This window comes from Rhinopithecus roxellana, chromosome 2 (genome assembly GCF_007565055.1).
Source record: "Rhinopithecus roxellana isolate Shanxi Qingling chromosome 2, ASM756505v1, whole genome shotgun sequence".
Taxonomy (NCBI): domain Eukaryota; kingdom Metazoa; phylum Chordata; class Mammalia; order Primates; family Cercopithecidae; genus Rhinopithecus; species Rhinopithecus roxellana.
This window is the reverse complement of record NC_044550.1, coordinates 9,431,181-9,454,304: the sequence shown is the minus strand read 5'-3', so window position 1 is coordinate 9,454,304 and position 23,124 is coordinate 9,431,181. Positions and strand designations below refer to the sequence as shown.

Sequence of the window (23,124 nt, the reverse complement as noted above, 5' to 3'; positions counted from 1 at the left end):
CAGTAATATAGATTTTATAAAACTTGAAGTGAAAAATAAATCTGAAGCCATATAAAGTAGAAACTGACATTGTTCAAAAGAAGCATCCTTTGAACTGCATTATACTGGATTGAGTAGAGGACTTCGGTTTCTAGGGAAGATGAATTGTAACCAGAATATTAGCTAAAGAGAAGATGAACACTTGAATGTCTAGAAAAGTGACTTCGTGTTTAGAGTTTAAATTTTGTTTCAACATTTATTTTGAAAAATTCAAATGTTGAAACACTAATTGTTAATATATTGTATCATTTGCACTCTTCCTCTCTGCCTCTTTGTGTGGGTGTCTCTCTCTCTCTCTCTCTCTCTCTCTCTCTCTCTCTCTCTCTCTCTCTCTCTCTCTCAGTCTCACACACTGATACACACATATTTATAAATTATTATTGTTGGAGAATATATTCTTAGGAGATTATATATCATGTAACAGTTTGAATCTAGCAGATATCTTTTACCTTCAAATACTTTACCATGTATCTCCTAACAATGAAGATAATCTTCCTATATAACCACAAAAAATGTTCAAATTCAGGAAATGTTTTATTGTTACAATATTATTATCTAGAATATAGTCTTTATTTTAAATTGTCCTGATGATATTCTACACCCAGAATCATCCACTGAATTTAGCTATCATGTTCCTTTAATATCCTTTAATCTAGAACAATTGCTCAGTCTTTCTTTGTCTTTCAGGGACATCAACCTTTTTGAATCTATTTGGTAGGATTAGTTTCAATATTCATTGGTTCTCTGTCCTAACATGTGTGTGTCTAATCAGAACTACAAAAGTTAACTGGTCATTAATCAGAACTACAAAAGTTAACTGGTCATTATCCTCTCATCCTTCTTTTACAGGGAACAAATGTAATTTTTTAAAAAATTTCCCATTGTGCTTTGAAAAGGCATTAATCACTCCAGGGGAAAAATATATTTAGTTGCTATTCTATCAAATATATGAATTAAAACACTTTAATAACCTCTTGTGACTGAAACGTTTTAAGCAATGTGTTTTTCTGCACATAATTAATATATACTATATATTTATAATTTCAGTGAGAATTATAAACCATGGAAAATTAGAATATATTCGTTTTGCCTTTCATTTCATTATGAGTTTGAGAAAGAAAACATACAGCTTTTTAAACATGGTATTGATTTTACCTCAATTATAATTCATATTTCAAACTCATTCATCATAATTTCAATGAAATGACAAATGAATTGTTCTTTAGTTCATATTAATTTTAAACCAATTTTGCATCCATAGAACACAGAATATAAAAATTCTAAGTGGACATTAGGCTACTCTTTGCTGCAGACAAGTACTTTCAGATACTTTTGTATTCTGAAAGCTACAATTTGAACATGGTTTCAATGCAGATCAAATACACTTAGGACCCATCTCATATTCATTCCTATTTTCAGGTGAAAAATGCTTTGAATACAAAATAACTGTTTTCATCTCTCTAGTAAGAATGCTAGTCTTTTTACTTCTCCCACTTGCACATGATTTAAAAGAAAGTTAGTTGTTAATTGGAAAATGTTTTTGCACAGTTATGAACCTCTGATTATGTGCTGTCATCCATTTCACTTTATTTTTTTCACCTAACAGTGTAATGAGTGTTAAAGTTTAGTTCTTTCATCACTGGCACCTCTTCATCATGGTTGTTTAAGCCATTATTTTTTTCTCTATGTTTCTTTTAACATCACTCCATTCCTCAAATGCTCTGCAGTTTAAAATTTCATGCTTAAGTTCCAGATTTTTAGTCTTTTCCAAACCCAAGCTGTCTCTTCATATGCTTATCATTCTACTTCCACGTATTATTTGCAGCAATGGTGATTTTAACCCTTCATTTTTTGTTGCAAACTGTTAAGAGACAAACTTAGGCACATTAAAATGTTAGAGGTTTTTTTGTTGTTTGTTGTTTGTTTGTTTTGAGCAAACACTGATTCGGGACTTGAACAGCACCAGACCAGAAGTGGTTCAGAACTCCACCTAGGGAGTGTGAGATGAAAACTTATATAAGGTGTTCATGGAAGCAAGACAATGAAAATATTTGCTTGGCTAAAGGGGAATGTTCCTAGTTAAATGTTAGTTGGTGGCTTATGCCTAGTTAAGCTTCAGTCTTGTTTCACTGTTTACACTGAGTTGGGTTTGGTTTGATTACATAGGCACTGGAGTTGCCTCAGCATAATGGCCTCCTAATTATTTTTAAGTTTTGGCAATTATGAACAAGATACCTGTAAGCATTCATGTGCAGGATTTTGAGTAGACATAAGTGTTCATTTCATCTGGTTAAATAACAAAGAATGTGATCACTGTATCATATGGAAAGAATATGTTTAGTTTTGTTAAAATACTGACAAAATACTTTCCATAGTGGCTGTGCCATTTTGTATTCCCACCGGCAAGGAACAAGAGTACTTTTGCTTTTCGTCCTCACCACTATTTGGTATTGTCAGTGTTTTGCTCTTTGATCATTCTAATAGGTAGGTAGTGGTATCCCATTGTTGTTTTCATTTGTAATTCCCTAATGACATGTGATGTGGAACATCTTTTCGTATGCTTATTTGCCATTAGATAATCTTCTTTGGCAAGGTATCTATTCACGTATTTTACTCATCTTTTTTTTGGATGGAGTCTTGCTCTATCACCCAGGCTGGAGTGCAGTGGCGTGATCTTGGCTCACTGCAAGCTCCAACTCCCGGGTTCATGCCATTCTCCTGCCTCAGCCTCCCCAGTAGCTGGGACCACAGGTGCCCGCCACCACACCTGGCTAATTTTTTGTATTTTTTAGTAGAGACAAGGTTTCACCATGTTAGCCAGGATGGTCCCGATCTCCTGACCTTGTGATCCACCTGCCTTGGCCTCCCAAAGTGCTGGGATTACAGGTGTGAGCCACCACGCCCGGCCCCGTCTTTTATTTTTTTATTGTTTAGTTTTAAGACTTCTTCATATATTTTGTATAACATTCCTTTATCAGTAATATGGTTTGGCTCTGTGTTCCTACCCAAATCTCCTGATGAATTATGATCTTCTGCATTGGAGGAGGGGCTTGGTGCTTGGTGCTTCGTGGGAGGTAATTGAATCACAGGGAAAGGTTTCCCCCTTGCTGTTCTCATGATAGTGAGTGAATTCTCATCTGGTTTTTCAAAAGTGTGTGGCACTTTCCCTCTTTGCTTTCTCTCTCTCTTCCCTACCTGCTGGCCATGTGAAAATGTGCTTGCTTCCCTTTTGCTTTCCACCATGATTGTAAGTTTCCTGAGGCCTCCCAGCCATGCTTCCTGTACAGCCTGTGGAACTCTGTGCCAGTTAAACCTCTTTTCTTTATAAATTACCCAGTCTTGGGTAGTTCTTTATAGCAATGTGAGAACAGACTAATATAATTAAATATGTCTTTTACAAATATTTTCTTGGAGTCTGTAGCTAGTCTTCTCATTTTCTTGACAGTGTCTTTTGCAGAACAAAAGTTTTAATTTTAGTGAAGTATAGTTTGCTTTTTCATGGACCATGCCTTTGGTATTGTTGTATGTAAAATGTTGACATAGAAAACATTCCCTTGTTCCCCTTGCAGGGTGTGCAACAGGGGGAGTGGCTCACTTCTTCAGTGCCCCACTGCTCAAACCTCTGGGAGGAGAATGTAGGTGGGCAGTTTGTGGGGCTCCAACTGCATGGCAGTGTCTAGGGGGGAATGCTTAAAGCTCCTGAAGCCTCAGTGGGCATGTGTTACAGTGTGCCCTTTCAGTTTAGCCATCCATACGTGGCTTGTGTCTATAAGCTCAATTAGACCCTCTGCCTCATTGCAAGGACAGAGGGCTTTCTGTATCCTGGGCTTCTTGCCTTGGTGTACTGGAAGAATTATATCATATGTGAGCTTGGAGAATGAATGTAAGGTTTTATTGTGTGGAAGTAGTTCTCAGCAGATGGGAGAGCCAGAAGGGGATGTAGTGTGAAGGTGGATTTCCCCCGGAGTCAGGCTGCTCAGCAGCCGGGCTCTCCTCTGACTTCCCCGGCAAACTCCATGTTGTTCCATTGGTGGATGGCCTGCCAATATCTGCTGATGTCTGCTGGTGTGTTCTTCCACTGGTGTGTTCCTCTTGACATCCAGCTGCTTGTGTCTCCTCCCACTAGGGCCTCGGAGTTTTTATAGGCACAGGATGGAGGCATGGTGGGCCAGGGTGGTCTTGGGAAATGCAACATTTGGGCACAAAAACAAATGCCTGTCCTTACCTAGGTCTGTGGGCGGAGCCCTAACCGGCCCTTCTCTTCCCAGCCCTTCCCTGCCCCACTCCTGTATCAATGTCACTGCCAAACACAAGGTCATCTAGATTTTCTTTTGTGTCATGTCCTAGGAGTTTTCTGTTTTTGCATTTTACACGGAGGTCTGTGATCTCTTTTGAGCTAATTTTTGTGAAGGTTGTAAGATCTGTGTCCAGATTTTTTTTTCTATCGATCTGTTTCTTTTTTCCACCAATAAAATACTGTCTTGATAACTGCAGCTTTATAGTAAGACTTGAAGTGCTGTAGTAGGCATATTTTCTATAGTAAACAGTAGGCATATTTTAGAACCAAATATACCAGCTTTATATGTTTGTCACAGCATTCTATTTTTTCTATATTAGGCATAATTTCTAAAACATCGTGAGGAATTCTTTCTAGACATTTTGAAAGGCTTTACTGACTTTCTTTTTTTTTTTTTTTTTTTTTTTATTTGAGACGGAGTCTCGCTCTGTCGCCCAGGCTGGAGTGCAGTGGCCGGATCTCAGCTCACTGCAAGCTCCGCCTCCCGGGTTCACGCCATTCTCCTGCCTCAGCCTCCCAAGTAGCTGGGACTACAGGCACCTGCCACCTCACCCGGCTAGTTTTTTGTATTTTATTTTTTATTTTTTTTAGTAGAGACGGGGTTTCACGGTGTTAGCCAGGATGGTCTCGATCTCCTGACGCCGTGATCTGCCCGTCTCGGCCTCCCAAAGTGCTGGGATTACAAGCTTGAGCCACGGCGCCCGGCCTGACTTTCTTATTATATAGAACAACAATATAAATATCATCTCAGATATTTCTTTGTATATAGTCAGGATATATTCCTAAGACAAAATTCTAGGCATGATATTCATTTGTATTTTCTTTTAGTTATTCTAATATTCCCGATTTTTTTTTTTTTTTTTTTTTTTTTTTTTTTTTTTTTTTTTTTGAGACGGAGTCTTGCTCTGTCGCCCAGGCTGGAGTGCAGTGGCCGGATCTCAGCTCACTGCAAGCTCCGCCTCCCGGGTTCACGCCATTCTCCTGTCTCAGCCTCCCGAGTAGCTGGGACTACAGGCGCCCGCCACCTCGCCCGGCTAGTTTTTTGTATTTTTTATTAGAGACGGGGTTTCACCGTGTTAGCCAGGATGGTCTCGATCTCCTGACCTCGTGATCCACCCATCTCGGCCTCCCAAAGTGCTGGGATTACAGGCTTGAGCCACCGCACCCGGCCATATTCCAGATTTTTAAACATTTAAACATGTAACTTTGCATGGGCACATAACATGAAGATATACTATATATTTATTTTTACAAATGCAAAACTGATTATTCCAGTACTGGCAAATTTTGAATCCCTTTTCTGTTGATTAAAATGCCAGCTTATACACTAAATGTCTATTTTAAGCCTGGCAAGCTTCTTTTTCATTAAATTTACCACTTGTTTTTAAGCTTAAGCCATGTTGTTTTAAATACTATATATTTATATTGTTTTATAATGTGTGGTACTATCTCAGTTTTCTAAATCTTTCTAAGAACGATCTTCAATTTAGTCTCCTTCAGATCTAGGAGCCTTTGGGGAAGAGTACAGGGAGAATGCCTGCCGGGAATAACTTAGGAAGAGTTTCATTTCTTTCCTCTGCTCTACATAAAGCCTGATCCCTCCACCTGTCTTCTACTTCTGTAGTGCCCAAATTCGGACATCCTAGTATCTCCTTTTGGTCTGATTTCTATGTCTGAAACAAAGTTGACTATTCTTACTTCTAAGTTTGTGCTGAGCATGGTGCCAGGACTGAAACCTGGGACCTCTCAATACTACTCGGACTCCAGTATATTATTCTCAATGATACCACACTAATTCCTCATTTTTAGAGAATGGCAAACTTTGAACTTCCTGAAGTCAATATTTTTTCTTGGAAGTTATTTGGGGATGGGAAACAGAAGGCCTGAATTCACTCTCTTACCCTCCCTTCGGTCCATTGCTGTCCCTGTTATGTCAAGGAGTAATTTTTTGAAAATTTCAGCAGATCAGTATCCTATTGTCACAGGATCTTTGAAGTCTTGCTTTTCTGATCTGAGACCTCTGGCTGGTGGTGCCTTTGCCTGAGTTTTTCTCAGGCTCACTGGGCTGGTTCTGCCCACTCAGCCTGGCAGGCTGTGCTCAGCTCACTCTACTGGCCTGGATCCCATGCCTGCCAAGGAAGAGTCAGGCGTGGAGCAGCGAAGGGTGTGTGAGCAAGTGTGGGCTCCAGATACTGTGCAGTCAGACATGCTGGCTGCTGTAGCGGGGTGGGCAGCTCCAGTGCCAACATGGGTGTCAGCTCTCTGTGAGGCTGCAGCTGGATCAGGAGTACCACAAGCAGCTTCCCCTGCTGGCTCCAGGACATGCAGTGGCACCTGGAAGCTTGGAGATGCCAGGCACTGCAGGACTTCAAAGAGGGAGTCACAGCTCTGACTCAGGGATCTCCCAAGTCTGGGATCCCTGAAGGGTGGCAGCTCTTCTCTCCTTCTCTTTGTCCACAAAGTGGTGAGCAAGTACATGTTTCAGCCCTGTTTGTGTTCTAGCTCTTTTAACTTCACCATTTAGTGGGTACTGAGTTCTTGCTCTGTGACCAGGAAGAATGAGGTACACAGACAAGTGGAGGATGAACAAGATGAAGAGAAGTTTTATTGAGCAATAGAACAGCTTGCAGGAGACCCACAGGGGGTAGCTCCTTTCCACAGCCAGGGTGTTTTGATGAGTGGTCAGCTCCTATAGCAGAGAGAAGACCCTGGATTGGGAAGCTCCTCTCTGCAGGCAGGTCATCCCATTGCCTTCCCAACTTTCAGCAGAGAGGAGACCCTGGAGTGGGTTGCTTCTCTCTGCAGCTGGTAGTCCTGATGACTCTGCAGGTCTCTGAAGCTCTCAGCAGATAGGAGGCCCTAGAGTGGGTAGCTCCTCTCCGCTGTTGGTCATCTTGACGTCTCCTTCTATCAATAATAAGGGTTGCTCTTCTCTGCAGTTGGTTGTCCAGTTATCTGCTTCTGTCTGGCTGAGTCTAGGGCTTTTATGGGCCTCAGAGGGAAGGCAGTACATGCCAATTTGTCTATGGGCAGCCATGGGCAGGCCCAGAAAAGGCACCACAAGTTCCCACTCTGGTTTGTGGGACTGGCAGCCTGACCCAGCCTTCAGGCTATTCCTGGCATAAAAAAGGTGAGGCCTCTGTGGAGACCTGCCCCATTCCACCCAGGAATCTGTCTGCCTCCAGCTGTCCTTCATGGTGCCCAGGCTCCACCTGACTTGGCTCCAAAATTGGAGAAGGTGTGGAGAGCAGGGAGAAGCCAGGCAGCAGGAGCAGGCCTTCTAAGCCTGTGAGGGCATGAGGGTCTTCCTGGGTCCCCAAGTGTGTAGGGATGCATGAGTCTGCAGCCAGGGTTTGGGCAGCTACAGCTGCATCTGTGCCTAGAGGTGGCGGGGCTCTTGCCTGCTCTATGGAGTGGGAGACCTGGCTCTGCAGCTGCAGTTTGGGTAGCTACAGTGGCACCCAGGGAGCTTCTGCCTCAACTTAGAAGTAAGCATAGTAATCAACTTAGTGGGGGTAGGGCTCCCACTTGTCCCCAGCTCCTACAGGCTCCACGGAGTGTGCAGCCCTGGCCGCACCTCCCTGCTGCAGCCTGCCTGATGGCAGCCTCAGGCTGTCTGCAGCAGCTGCTGCCATCACTATCTCTGTTCTTCAACCTTAACACATGATTTTCTCTAATTGTATATTTTATTAGTAGTTTCCATGGGAATTTGAGTAGGAAGAATTCTTGATGGCAGTAATAGAGAAAAACAATATCAGATGGAGAGTCTCTCAATTCCACTACATTTTATTCATAATTTATATATATCTGGATTTGTCTTATAATCCTTTGCAACTCTTGGAATAAATCATTCCTTTTCACTAATTCTGATACCTCCATATATACTCTAGATCTTATTTCCTTCTGTATTTTCTGGCACATTTCACTATCAGTTATTTCTCTCTCAAGTACAAGGTAATCCCTGTTGTCTTTTAGTTTCTAATATTTTCTGTTAACAAAAGAAAAATAAAATTATAAGAAAGATCTCTATTTCCTATTTTTGAAACTAAACTTCTTAAAATGAAGTTTGTTGCTGTTCTACCTCCTCCCTTCCCCTCCCTTCACCTCCCCTCCCCTCCACTCCCCTCCCTTCTCCTCTCCTCTCCTCTCCTCTCCTCTCCTCTCCTATCCTATCCTCTCCTCTCTTCTCTTCTCCTCTCCTTTTCCCTTCACTTCTCAATATTCTCCAGTATGGATTATATACATTTTAATTTACCTCAACTAAATTAATTAATATCCATTTCTCTTAATATAATGGGCATATTTCTGTCACTTCAGTTTTCAGTAGTACTGAAATCTTAAACCCAGACAGATACACTCACTTATCTTGGCTTTCCTAACATACCACTGTCTGATGTTCTGATCTCTTTTATAGGCTCCTACCCCATATCTGGGTATGAATTTGAGAGTTCATAAAATCTTGAACCTGGATCTTTTTCTCATTCTATAATCTCTCAGTAGTCTATTTGTAGATAACCTGCACATTTTCATTTTTACCCATACTTCCCCCTGTGAACATTGGTCTATAGTGTCTTTCCTGCCTCCAGAAGGTAATTCTAACCTGAAAAACATCTTGATGAGTAACTCTTACTTAAAAATATGTATATAAATAAATATTAATAATTCCTTTTGAAATTAGTAGTACACAATTATTTTAGTAGTTAAATAAGTGCATGTAGGATATTTAATATTTATATAATAAAAACATTAATGTAAAATATGATAATAAGTGATTTTCCAAAAGCAATAATCTCTTACCAACTTTGTAATAAACTTTAATGGCCTCTCATTACTTTTGTCATCACCAGAATCCTTAACATGCCCTACACAGGTCTATGGCACCATCCCTCATGAGGTCTACCATGCTCCATGCCACTCTAGGCTTATTAGCGTTCTTTCAGTTACTACAACATGCTACAGGATCTTTGCCTGTGTTGATCTCTGAGTCTGGAGTGCCTCCCCAACCCTATTCCCCACCATTGCCTGATTAAGTCTTGTATTTACTTCAGATTTCAATTCAATTGTCATGTCCTTAATGAACCCTCTGATCTCCTTTACTTGGCCCATTCTTCTTATTTTGTCTCTATGTACCTCTTCTTGGGAGTTCTTATCAATGTTTGATTTTATAGGCATTTTATGATTATCTCATTATTGGTAATAGATTTTATGAGACCTGGGATTATGTATTTTTGGCTGATAATTTTATTAGATTTTTGTACAGTGCCTGATATATAATAGGCACTTGATATTCACTCATGGAATAAATAAAAGGAGGAGGGAATAAGTGGAAGCTTCCCAGTTTTCCTTCTATAAATCATGAAATATTTTGGATTATGACTAAAGCTTGGGGGTAATTTTATGAATGTTGATTTTTTCTTTTGTATTATTTTTCTAAGCGATTTGACTTATATGTATATTTCTCTTTAGTTCCATAGTTATTCGATAGGCTCTTTTTAGATTTTTTTTAATGATTGAGGGACTACCTCACAAACTTTTTTCAGTTCCAATTTTATATTTTTTCTGAAACTTATTTTTGTTCATATTATAAATAAGTATTGGTGACTTTTTACAATATAGCTTCAAATTAATGCTACTTTCCTTTAGGATATGTTGTTTGCATTGGAATTGTGTTTCTGTTTGTTTATTCTATTAAAAGAAGGCATCTATGCAAAACCAAAACTTCCCAACAGTAGGACATGTGGATTGCCCTGGCTCTGCGCTCTCACCCTGATCATGGAAATACTGTTCCTTTTAATTTTATCCTAATGATATGCTCAAATAATCTACCTCAATGAACTTTTACTGTCTTTACGGACTGCTGGACCGAGGGCAAATTCTAACTGCCCTATTTACCACTTCCCTAATTATAGGAATAAAAGTTTATTTTTAACTAATTTGATGTAAATATTTACTCATTGGGAGACATTACACAAGATGAGGAGGAGGAGGAGGATGATAATAGTAATAGACACATATGGTTTTGATAGGCCATGCTTGATATGCTTTATACATTAACTCATTTAATCCTCATAAAAATATCATATTATTTTAGCATCTTCATTTTCCAAGTGCAAAGACCAAAGCACCTAGCAGGGTATGGTGGTGCATACTTGTAGTCCCAGCTGCTTGAGTGGCAGAGGTGGGAGGATCCCGGGCTTGAGCCTGGGAGGCTGAGGCTGCAGTGAGCTGAGATTGAGCCACTGCACTCCAGCCTGGGCAACAGAGTGAGACCCTGTCTCAAGAAAAACAACAACAACTACAAAACCAAAGCACAGAGATAGTAAGTTGCTTAAGAATACACAGAAAGCAGATGGCAGGAGTGGGGTTTCAACCAATGAAAGGCTCATGCTTTTAACCACTAAGCTATATTGCCTTTTCAAGATAAAGGACTACTTTCCATACTTTAACTCAATTATTATAACCCCTAAACCTATATAAAATAGATCACTTTGACTCCATTTGAAAAGTGCGGGAACCTAAGTTCAGAAAGGGGAGGTAACATTTTGAAGTCCACAGACATTGAAAATGTCCAGGTCAAAATTTCTACTGAGATATATGAATTATCTTTCCACATGAAGCTGACTTTAAACCTGTAACTCTCATTCTATTACATGAAGACAGGCAATGAAAAACTATAAATCTAAGAATGCAGTATTCTCAACTTGTACTTACTAACCATGCATCTCAATTTCTAACTTTTTAATATATCCTATTATATGACATTCTTGTGGAGGAGAAGATAAAAAAAAAAAAAAAAGAGGGTCATTGATAATAACTATGTCAGGACTAGTACATACCACATAGGAAGCACTCAAATAAATATTGATTGAATGACTATTCCATTAATTTCGTTCTTCAATCAGCTCCTTTTTACAAGAAATTTGGTGGACAGTCCTCAGAGCAATGGAAATAAGAGTTTGTTTTAGTTTTAAAAGTTCCTTTGAATTTTTGTCTTTCTTGATGTTTTCATTGGTATGTTGAATGGTGGATGTAAATTGATTTAATCTTGTTACTGCATGTTAATAGTAGGAAAATAGGCAGATAATATGCATTTAACAAATATTTGTTGAAAGAATAAATGCTGAGAGAAGGCACATCTGGAAAGCCAGTATCTGCTTTCATTGGAAGCAAGATTTATTTTGGGAATAAAAATATTTATTATTTGATATTTGATATATCAAATATCAAAATATAAATATTTGATATTAATACATGCAAAAATGTACACATTGCTTTTTTAAAAGAAATTTTAGATTTCATCAAAGGTTTTTGCCTCTACCAAATATATATGTCTTTTAGAAGAATATTAAACATGCATTAAGTTCATGACTTATAACTTTTATATGTTTTATTTTATTTTTTACTTTTGGATATTTTAAATTACATTTATATATGTTAGCCCTAGGAATCCAAACATGTAAGATATCAATAAATGGTTTTGGCAAGTTATTTTATGTTAATTAGTTCATTATTGATTAATTTAAAATAATATTTCAAAGTTCATGAATGATACAATTAAAATATGCTATTCTTTTTTTTAATGTCCACAGCTCAGTCCATTTTTAAGGCATACTGTTCTGAAGAGAACATTTAATGTAACTCTGCCAAATTCTTTCTTCATTGATAGAGAAAACACTCCTACTCTAGAACAAAAAGCCAAACAAAAACACCGAGGAGGCAAAATAGAATCTTCTAAATGGTGAGTGTATCAGTTCATTCTCACACTGATATGAAGAATTGCACAAGACTGGGTAATTTATAAAGGAAAGAGGTTTAATTGACTCATTTTCACATGACTAGGGAGGTCTCAGGAAACTTACAATCATGGTGGAAGGCAAATGAGAAGCCAGTACCTTCTTCACAAGGTGGCAGAAAAGAGAGAAGGAAAAGGGACTGCCAAACACTTACAAAACCATCAGATCTCATGAGAAGTCAGTCAATATCATGAGAACAGCATGGGGGAAATCACCCCTATAATCCAATTACCTCCCATCAGATCCCTCCTTTGACATGTGGGGATTATAGTTTGAGATGAGTTTGGGTAGGGACACAGAGCCAAACCATATTATTCTACCACTGGGACCCTCCCAAATCTTATGTCTTTTTACATTTCAAAACAAATCTTACTTTCCCAACAGTCCCCCAAACTCTTACTTCAGCATTAGCTCAAAAGCCCATAGTCCAATGTCTGTCTGAGACAAGGCAAGTCCCTTCCACCTGTGAGCTTGTAAAATCAAAAGCAAGTTAGTTACTAAGATACAATGTGGGGACAGGCACTAGATAAATGCTCCCATTTCAAATGGGAGAAATTGGCCAAAACCAAGGGGCTATAGGCCCCATGCAAGTCTGAAAGCCAACAGGGCAGTGATTAAATCCTAAAGCTACAAAATAATCTCCTTTGACTCCATGTCTTACATCCAGGGCATGCTGATGCAATGGGCAGGGGACTCCCACAGCCTTGGGCAGCTCCTTCACTGACTGGTGTTGAGTGCCTGCAGCTTTTCTAGCTGCAGAGTGCAAGCTGTTAGTAGACCTACTATTCTGGGGTCTGGAGAAGGGTGGCTTTCTTCTCACAGCTCCACTAGAAAATTCACTAGTGGGGACTCTGTGAGAGGGCTCCAATCCCACATTTCCCTTCCACACTGCTTTAGCAGAGATTCTCTAAAAGGGCTCTGACACTGTGAAAGACTTCTACCTGGACATCCAGGCATTTCCATACATCCTCTGAAATCTAGGCAGAGGTTCCCAAACTGCAATTCTTGACTTGTGTGCACCCTCAGGCCCAACACTACACGTAAACCACCAAATCTTGGAGCTTGCACCCTCTGAAGCAACAGTTTGAACCATAACTTGCCCCTTTTAGCCACGGCTGAAGCTGAAGCAGCTGGCACACAGACACCATACCCTGAGGCTGGACAGAGCAGTGGAATCCCTGAAAACCAGCCCACAGAACCATTTTTTCCCTCCTAGGCCTCCAGGCCTGTGATGGCAGGGGTGGCCACCAAGGTCTCTTGACATGCCCTGGAGACATTTTCCCAATTTTCTTGGCCATTAACATTTGGCTCCTTATTACTTATGCATATCTCTGCAGCTGGCTTTAATTTCTCCCCAGAAAATAGATTTTTCTTTTCTACCACATGGTAAGGCTGTAAATTTTTCAAACTTTTATGCTCCACTTCCCTTTTAAATATAAGTTACAATTTTAGGTCATCTCTCTTAAGTTCAATGTTCCATAGATTTCCAGGGCAGGAACAAAATTCTGCCAGTTACTTTGCTAAAGCACAGCAAGAATGATCTTTACTCCAGTTCCCAATAAGTTCCTCATCTCCATCTGAGACTACCTCAGCCTAAACTTCATTGTCCACATCACTATCAGCATTTTGGTCAAAACCATTTAACAAGTTTCTAGGAAGTTCCAAACTTTTTCTTATCTTCCTGTCTTCTTCTGAGCCCTCCAGACTATTCCAACCTCTGCCTGTTACTCAGTTCCAAAGTTGCTTCCACATTTTCAGGTTATCTTTATAGCAGTACCCCACTTCTTGTACCAATTTACTGTCCAGTTTCACACTGCTATAAAGAAGTACCTGAGACTGGGTAATTTATAAAGGAAAGAGTTTTAACTGATTCACAGTTCAGCATGGCTGGGGAGGCCTCAGGGAACTTACAATCATGGTGGAAGGCAAAAGAGAAGCAAGTACCTTCTTCACAATGTGGCAGAAAAGAGAGAGGGAAGAGGAACTGCCAACACTTATAAAACCATCAGATCTCATGAGAACTCAGTCAGTATCATGAGAACAGCATGGGGGAAACCGCACCCATCATCCAATCAGCTCCCACCAGGTCCCTCTGTTGATACATGGGGATTTCAATTTGAGATGAGATTTGGGTGGGAACACAGAGTCAAACCGTATCAGTGAGTATACCTGTCCTCCCCGAGTTATATGGTTACTACATTTTTACAATCCATTAATTAACTGCCATAAACAATCCCTTGGTCAGGATACATTTTTCTTTCCTCAAAGCAATATATTTGTATCCCTCTTCTAGAAATTGGTTGTGTTTATGGCCCCAAGGTGTAATTAACAGATTATAATAGAAGACAATCTGCATTCTTCTAGAGATAAGTGCTAATCTGGTCAGGAATAGCCAGTACATGATCTTTACATTTTTATAAAGCCTGTTTTTCATTTGCCTTTAATAACAAGATAAAATAGTTACCTTAATCAGGTGAGTTGCTTTTTAATTAACCTATCTTTTTAATATGAATAAATTTTTGTAATGTTACTTTAGTCAGTTGTTGTAGGATTATATCTTATTTTAGCATGTAGACTTTTTTGGTCAAATTGCATTATGAAGCAATTTTGAATTAAAAGTTGGTATGCTTAATAATAGAGACGGGGTTTCACCATGTTAGCTAGGATGGTCTCAATCTCCTGACCTTGTGATCTGCCCACCTGAGCCTTGCAAAGTGCTGGGATTACAGGTGTGAGCCACTGCACTTGGCCTACTTAGGTTATTTTTATTTTGATTTACCCACATATTTAATGATTTCATTGTTCTTCTTTCCTTCTTTTGTTTCTGTGCTTCTCTTTAGATCATTACTCTTCTGTCTAATGAACTCCTTTGAATATGTATGTTTGCACAGGTTTGCTGTTGATGAGTTTTCTCAGTTGTTTGGCTGAAAACATCTTTACTTAATTTCCCTTTTTGAAGGATATTTTTGCTGAATAAACAAGTACAGTTTGGCATATTTTCTTTGAGCATTTACAAAATGTCATTCTATTGTTTTCTGACCTCCATAGTTTCTAATGAAGTGTCTTTCCTTTGAAGATAATGTCTTTTATTTATTTGACTGCTTTTACAACTTTTTTATGCATTTAAAAAAGGTCAGTTTTACTCTAATGCTTTTAGATTTTCCTACCTCCTGCCCCAATTCTCCTTGGTGTTTGTTAATGCTCTGGATTGTGTGGGTTGATGTCTTTCTATTGGCTCTGAAAGTTTCTCACCTATTATCTTTTCAAATATTGCTTCCTTAACATTTCTCTCTTCTTTTATTATACAAATACAATTACAGATATTAAATTGTGTCTCATGTGTCTTGTATGCTCTTTTGTATATTATAGATTCTCTTTCGTTTTGAACTTCAGTCTGTATATTTTATAATAATCTCTCCTTAGTTCAAAAATCCTCTCTTTAACTGTTTAAACACATCTATTGCATTCTTAATTTAAATGTTAACATTTTCAGTTCTGTAATTTCCATTGGGTTACTATGTATAAATTCCAGTTACATAGTGAGATTCTTGATCTTGCTAACAATTTTGTTAAGCATTTTATTCTTTGTTATTTTAAAATCTATGATAGATATCTCCAACTCTAATTCACCTTTGGATCTGCTTATATTATGTTTTAGTTTTCTGTTTTTTGATACTGACTTCTGACATGCCTACTAAGTTTGATCACATGTAGAATATTGCTAATGAAAAATTATAGGTATAATATGATATTTTGTCTCATATTTTCTTCCTTCAGGGAGGATTTCCTTTAGATTTTTCTCAGGTACCTTAAATATGGGGCAGACCTGCTTTTCCAGTGTGGGGTTGTGCTTGTCTGGAGCTGAGTTTCACATTTTTGTTAAGAGTTGATATAATTCTTGTTACCTACATTTTTAGAGTATAACCTTCTTTTATTCTATTAATAATAGGAAGTCAGGGATATTAACTAGAGTCCCTTCTCCAATTTTTTCTTCTTCCATCCTGGGAAACTGCCAAATACCCCGTTTTGCTGCCCATACCTTTATCTGCTACTCTTGACTCCATTTGATATCCTGTTATCCCTATACCAGATAAAATTTAGCAAATGTCTTAAGGAGGAATATGACACGATGCTAGAATTCCCTTATTCTTCTCCCTTTTTCTTTGTAATTTGGTTTCTTGACATCCTGCTTTTTTAAACTGCAAGTTTTATCTTTAGAGATCCCGATAAGGCCAAAATCTTAGCTTAGGTTTTTATCTGCCTTGTGGCTGTCTTCTTGGTCTTTTGGCCTTGTGCTATTTAGAAAATAAAAGATTCCTCAAGGGAAATGTAAGGCTCACCTCAGTATTACACCTGCCTCACTACTCTCACCAAATTTCTGGCCCTTCAAAACCTGGTTGTCTGTATAGTTTTCCATTCAGTTAAATAGGTTTAAACAGAAATAAATTCTATAGATTTTATTTATTGTATGGCCTGCAACAAGTTATTCTTTGCCATGTCTGAATTTTTTTACCAGTTTGTCAAGCTCCTTTCCTTTCATCTCTCAATTTATGAAATCCTATAGCTTCAATGAATAGTTACAATTAAAAAAGAATATATCCTAGACATGAGGTATCCTGCCATGTAACTATTTGCTCATAATTCTATAAAAAGCACACACCATTTTTAAGAAAATATATTTATTTATTAAACTTACTTACAGATTTATCTTTTGAGAATTACCATTGTCACATTAGAAACTAAGAATATGTTAAGGTTGTGTGTTTCATTATTTAACTATTTTTTCATAGTGTCACACAAAATAAGCCCTTAGAAATGCTTTAGTATTCCAGGCATGCTCACTCACATTCCAAGCCCTCTGTTAAATAAGCCTTCAGCAGACAAAGCCAGACTAGCCCCCTGTTTAACTTTACCATTACAGATGGACACAAAGTCCCAAGTCTATCTTTTCTGTTTCTACACTCTCCTACTATTACCACTGAAGACCCTCAAAAAGCTACCAGAGTTGCATTCAGAATTATTCTGCATTTCAGTAAATATGATGTCATTTGGAGTCTCCCTACTTTAATTAACTTTAATTAAAAACAATTTTATTCTACAATGAGAGAGAAGTTTAATGCTTGGTTGAGCTACTACACCAACTCTAAAGAAAATGAGTGAGTTAACATGTTAAAATAGCTGTTATCAGCTCTAATTATGTTTGCATGAAGGAAGAACAAGCTAGACAATAGAAGAGTGTTGGATGATTGAAAATGGGGAAAGAGTAACCATATGAATAAAAAAAAAATGTAGTAAAAGTGATACAGCCAGAAAAAATTCTCTGCAATTCACAGGTTTGCCCTTGGGTCAAGCCACATTTTCTTCAACTGTTCCTAGTCATAATGGACATCAACATAAAATATTTTCATATAGGTAGTCTCACATACCTGAAGCTTAGTGAAAAACAGGTATTTCTGCTAAGATAATATCTAGTAGAGCCTCTAATGTGTTACAAGTTTATTTTATAACTAAATTGTTGTAAAAGATTTTTATTCTCAAAATATCTGTCAGTGGAGAAAATAATGTATTAAATTATATTGTGAAAATTTTAACAGCTTAATTGATTTCTATTTCTTTTTTGCTCTGTCAGTAACATTTTATCTTATTAGACTCACTATCATCATGATGTAATGTCTAAACAATTGAAGAATATATACTTCTATATATGCCTTTAACTACTCAAATCTTCAGCAGAGTCAAAAGGACAATAAATACAGAAGCCAGAATTATGTCATAATTCTGACATTAATTTGGTTAGAAGAAAAGAGTATTCTGTGAAATTTTATATCTTTTTTATTGGAAGTACCTTAACTAGAGAAGCCATCTGAAAGAATATTTTGACTTAGGTGGAGAAGTACAATAGAGATATCACTTACTGAAACAGCTTTTCTTTTCCCACAGATATATCCAAAGGTAATATCTATTAATATAAAGGTAAGCTGACACTTCTCTCACAAAGAAGTACTTCCATGTTGATGATGTCCTCCATCAGCTGCTCACAGGAACATAATTGCTCTTCTAACATCTAGGGATAGAAAAATCTGTTCTTATATGATATTTGTTTTTCTCAGAAAAATTTTCCTATTACAAAAGCAGTATATATATTCATTGCATTCTTTCTAAGCATATACTACTGATGCATCCATATAAAATATAATGCTGAATAAAGACATCTGATGAAAAGCCTTTCTTTTTCACTTTAGAGTCTCATTCTCTAACCAGAGAATGCAATTACTTTCCAAATACCAGGCATGCTGAAACAAAGTGAATGACGTTATTATGCATATGTGTTATTCCCTTGACTTATTTTCTTACTCTTCATTTCTCTGAAATGCTAAAAGTAGAATATAAAAATCATAAAAGGAATATTCAGTATGTTTTACTTTGTATAACTTTTATGTGCAAATAGGAAAGCAAAGAAAAAAATGATTAAACTGTCGCAATATACTGAATTATCTTCAATAGCCTACATATTTGGGGAAGATGGGTAAATTTAAATATCACATCCCAAAATATTTGGCATTAATGCTCTACTTCTAACATGGTCTAGTAAAACAAATTAGTTGGAGATAAGGATTTATCAATAGTATATAATGTTTCTAGAGGAGCATATCCTCTTTGAAATTTTAACAAATGCTATGGAAACTTCATTGATGAAAGTGGATTTATGCGAGCAATCTAAAATTAACATAATTCTAAAAGATTCAAGTGCTCCTGAAATTTTCAATGTATTCTGATTTAAGAAAACTGTATCTAAAATATCTCCATTAATGTGCCTAAAATTCAAGATTGGAACGATAAAACCCCCCCAAATGGCCAATAAATACTTGCTCTTCCATTGAATTGGATGAATTGAATTGAATTGAATTGTGAAAACAGCACAGAACTGGTGGTTGATGGAGAGGAGACTTTGAGCTCATCTCCTAGTTACATAACCCTAAACTAACTAGTTAATCACCTAGTTCTTTGTTCTATGGCTCCAAAATGAAGCAGTTGGTATATTAGATCAGTAGATGTCAAACATAGAGGATGTTTCACAATTACCAAGTGAGGTGGTAGAATAACACAGTTTTCCAACATCTAACAACTCTCCACCTAGTATTGCCTGTACTCTGAAATGGGTCCTGAAACCTGTATTTTTCTATAGGTATTTATGTGATATAGTTAAGCTCTAGGTACATGATCCCCAAGGTTTCTATCATCCCTATAGTATTTCTTTTGTAAATTACCTTTTTATATGTCATATGAACCATACAAAATATAGTTCTTGTTGCAGAAAACTCAGACAACCAAGAGTATTTGACGTGCATTACATGTGTTGCAACACCCTTGCATGTATTCTTTAAAAAAAAAAAAAAAAAAACAAAAACAAAAAAAACACAAACCTTATAGGATGATTTTTACCTTCTTATTTTTAATTCTTTTCCTCTATAATATGTTACATAATATGCAAAACTTGTTCATGAATAAAGAATAGAAAAATGAAAATTCAGAACGTGGGAGAGAATTGCCAGTCAACTTTTAAGACAATGTTTTAATTATTCAGTAGAATAATTCTTATGTCTATAATCTTCTTACATATTAACATTTTCTAAACCAGAACTAGTAAAAATACATAAATTTTCATACTACTGTTATGACAAAATAATATAAACTTCTTGTCACCTAAAAACAAAGTTGAGAATTCAATATGTGAACGTTGAATGGGAAGCATAATTATTTTGAAATTTTTGGGAGAGTAAATAATCTTGTTTTTAAAATGATAGCCTTTCTGTAATATTAAATTAATAATTTTAAGAGAACTACAGAAGAGATAAGCAGAAAAAATACAATAGTAAAATAGAAAAGGCATTATATTTATGTGTATATATATATATATACACACACATATTTATCTCTTTGGAAAGATGAGTAAAAATATAAATAAAATCAAACAACGTGAAAGACTATGAAAACATTATATATTATTAAAAATATGAATAAGATAGAGGGTCTTAGACTATTAATCTTTCTCTGGAACAAACTTACCACAAGAAGCAAGAAATTGTTGGAAGAAATCTACCTGGAGTCAGTAAAGCTTTCAAAAGACATTTCCTCTGTGAAAAAAGAGCAAACGATTCTGAAGTTGGAACATATTGAGGCAAAGAAAACTCAGCTAATTGAACTAAAAGTGACATTATTGATAACAGGGAAATTTAACAATTTATAAAATACAATCGATGATGTAGCAGTTCAGCTTTAATAACACAGAATTCACAGGGAAACAAGTAATAAAAATAATGATTAAGTTGGGATGGTTAGGAGATCCCAGGTATGCCCCATTTTGCATTCCTAATCATGTCCGTGTAGACCAGTCACTGGCAATTAACTTTTGTAAAACTGGAAAATTTCCCCTTTTTCAAAGGCTTGGAACCAGAGATCCCAAGGGAGATAATGATTTAACCATTCTCTGAGAATGTATTCTGCAGAACACAGTGATTGCTTCAAATTAGAAAGTTTGAAAGGGATGGCTAATTTCCATAACTTTGACAAAAATGTTTGTAAAAATACTGAACAGCTGCCTTCTTCGGTTCAAAATTCAACACAACTAAAATAGTATTATACTGATCCATTAATATATTTTATTCCCAGGATGTGAATCTGTTTTTCATAGTTATAAGACTATCTGGACTGGATAATTTATAAAGAAAAGAGGTTTATTTGACTCATGGTTCTGCAGGCTGTTTAGGAAATGTTGTGCTACCACCATCTTCTGGTGAGTCCTCAGGAAGCTTACAATCATGGCAGAAGGCAAAAGGGGAGCCAACAAGAGAGGGAGCAAGAGAGAGAGGGAAGAGGTGCCATACTCTTTAAATAACCAGATCTCCTGTGAACTCTTTACTAAGGGGAGGGCGTCAAGCTATCCACAAGGCATCCACCCTCATAACCCAACACCTCTTTCTTAGCCCCACCTCCAACATTGGCGGTCACATTTTAACATGAGATTTGGAGGGAACAAATATCCAAGTGGTATCACCCAGTTTTGTCAATTATGTCCAGGTAGTCACTTTCTTTTTCATAACTATAATAAAATGACCAGTTGGATTACTTAATGTGCAAGTAGTTACATGAATGAAATTTGTGTGTTCTTTGTTTTCAAAGGGAAAGTTATAGCAGTTTGATTATATAGTAAAGTTGTATGACTATGGAAAGTTTTGGTATCTCCCCATTGAGCAGACTTGCTTTTGTTAACCAAACCAGTTTGCCTTTTCACCTAACAGTTATTTGCAAAATATGATTGAGTTATGGCCAGTAAAATACGAGCAGAAATGACATATACCAGTCCAACTTTAGCCTATAAGCAGCTTCCAACAGTTCATTCACTTTTTACTCTGTCTTCCAACTGAATAAATACACTAATGAAGCACTAATGGAAGGAGGCTGGGTCATGAATGACCATTTGGATAACATCCTGGACTTTACAAGAATAAGAAATAAATTTAAGCCACTAAGATTTGAGAAATTTATTTGTTGTAGCATGACCTTAACTAATGTGCTCTAGACACTCCCTTACATGCATAACAAAATGGGTCTCTCCACAGGTAGGACGTAAAAGCTCAGATGGTGCCTGTACCTTAAGGAATCAGACATGATAAACCAAGGGGCTATATTCAGGGAGAACAGAAACAAGTTAGTCATCCCTTAGAGCCCTCTCCCTCAGAGCAAGGTGTTGGATTGGAAAACATCTGTTTCAAAGTGCATTATATATGTTTCAATGCCCTTGCATCTATTCCTTAGAAAAATGATTTAGTACCCAAAGTGTATAGGCCGTACATCTTCTGTCATTTTCATGGTTGAAATTAGCTGTCTGAATGTGTTTCCTCTCAGCTTCCAGAGTCAGTTAACTAAAAACAAGCTCGCAACGTAGTTGTAAAGTAAAATATTCAGAAAATGAAATTTAATTTGTTGACCAAATTGATCGTTTTGTGGAATTTTGCTAGTTTCCAATTATACCAAGTGCCCTTCATTTTAAACAGCTAAGTAGGTTGGGTTACTCTCACATATGTGAATGCTGTCAGCCCTCACAAAATGAAGCCATTGATTAGAAAATTTCATGGGTAGGCCTTTGTTTTAGTACATTATGCTGCTGATAAAGATATATCCAAGACTGGGCAATTTACAAAATAAAGAGATTTAACTGGACTCACAGTTCCACGTGACTGGGGAGGTCTCACAATCATGGCTGAGGGCAAGGAGGAGCAAGTCACATTTTACTTGGATAGCAGCAGGCAAAAAGAGCCTGTTCAGAGAAACTCCCATTTTTAAAACCATCAGATCTCATGAGACTCATTCACTATCACAAGAAAAGCACAGGAAAGACCTGCCCCCATAATTTAATCACCTCCCACTGGGTCCCTCCCACTACAGGTAAGAATTGTGAGAGTTACAATTCAAGAAGAGATATGGGTGGGGACACAGCCAAACTGTATCACCTTCTAAATTATGTTCCAACATTTATTTGTTGTTTAGAGTGGACCTTTATTTTTTACTGTATTTTAAAATATATAGGCCAGATGGGGTGGCTCACACCTGTAATCCCAGCACTTAGGGAGGCTGAGATGGGCAGATCACCTGAGGTCAGAAGTTCCAGACCAGCCTGGCCAGCATGGTAAAACCCCGTATCTACTAAAAATACAAAAATTAGCCAGATGCGGTGGCGCATGCCTGTATTCTCAGCTACTTGTGAGGCTGAGGCAGGAGAATCACTTGAACCTGGGAGATACAGGTTTCAGTGAGCCGAGATCATGTCATTGCACTCCAGCCTGGGCTACAGAGTGAGACTCTCAAAAAACAAAACAAAACAAGAAACCCCCACATTTATAGTAATTTTAAGTTATTTACATACATTTAGATATTTCAAATATATTTACAGTTTATATTTGATTTCCATTATATTTTCCTTTATATTTTTGCTCC

The 23,124-nt window shown here is 37.4% G+C and overlaps 1 long non-coding RNA gene across 1 annotated transcript in view; it reads right to left on the bottom strand.

Annotated features, from left to right (window-relative positions):
* Positions 1 to 20,268, bottom strand: part of LOC104675613 — a 56,108-nt gene extending 35,840 nt beyond the window's left edge. The window contains exons 1-2 of the long non-coding RNA XR_749806.1: positions 20,197 to 20,268; positions 18,045 to 18,193 (exon numbers count right to left, since the gene is read on the bottom strand). This is a non-coding gene — a long non-coding RNA (uncharacterized LOC104675613). The remainder of the gene's footprint in view (positions 1 to 18,044; positions 18,194 to 20,196) is intronic.
* Positions 20,269 to 23,124: the final 2,856 nt, after the last annotated feature.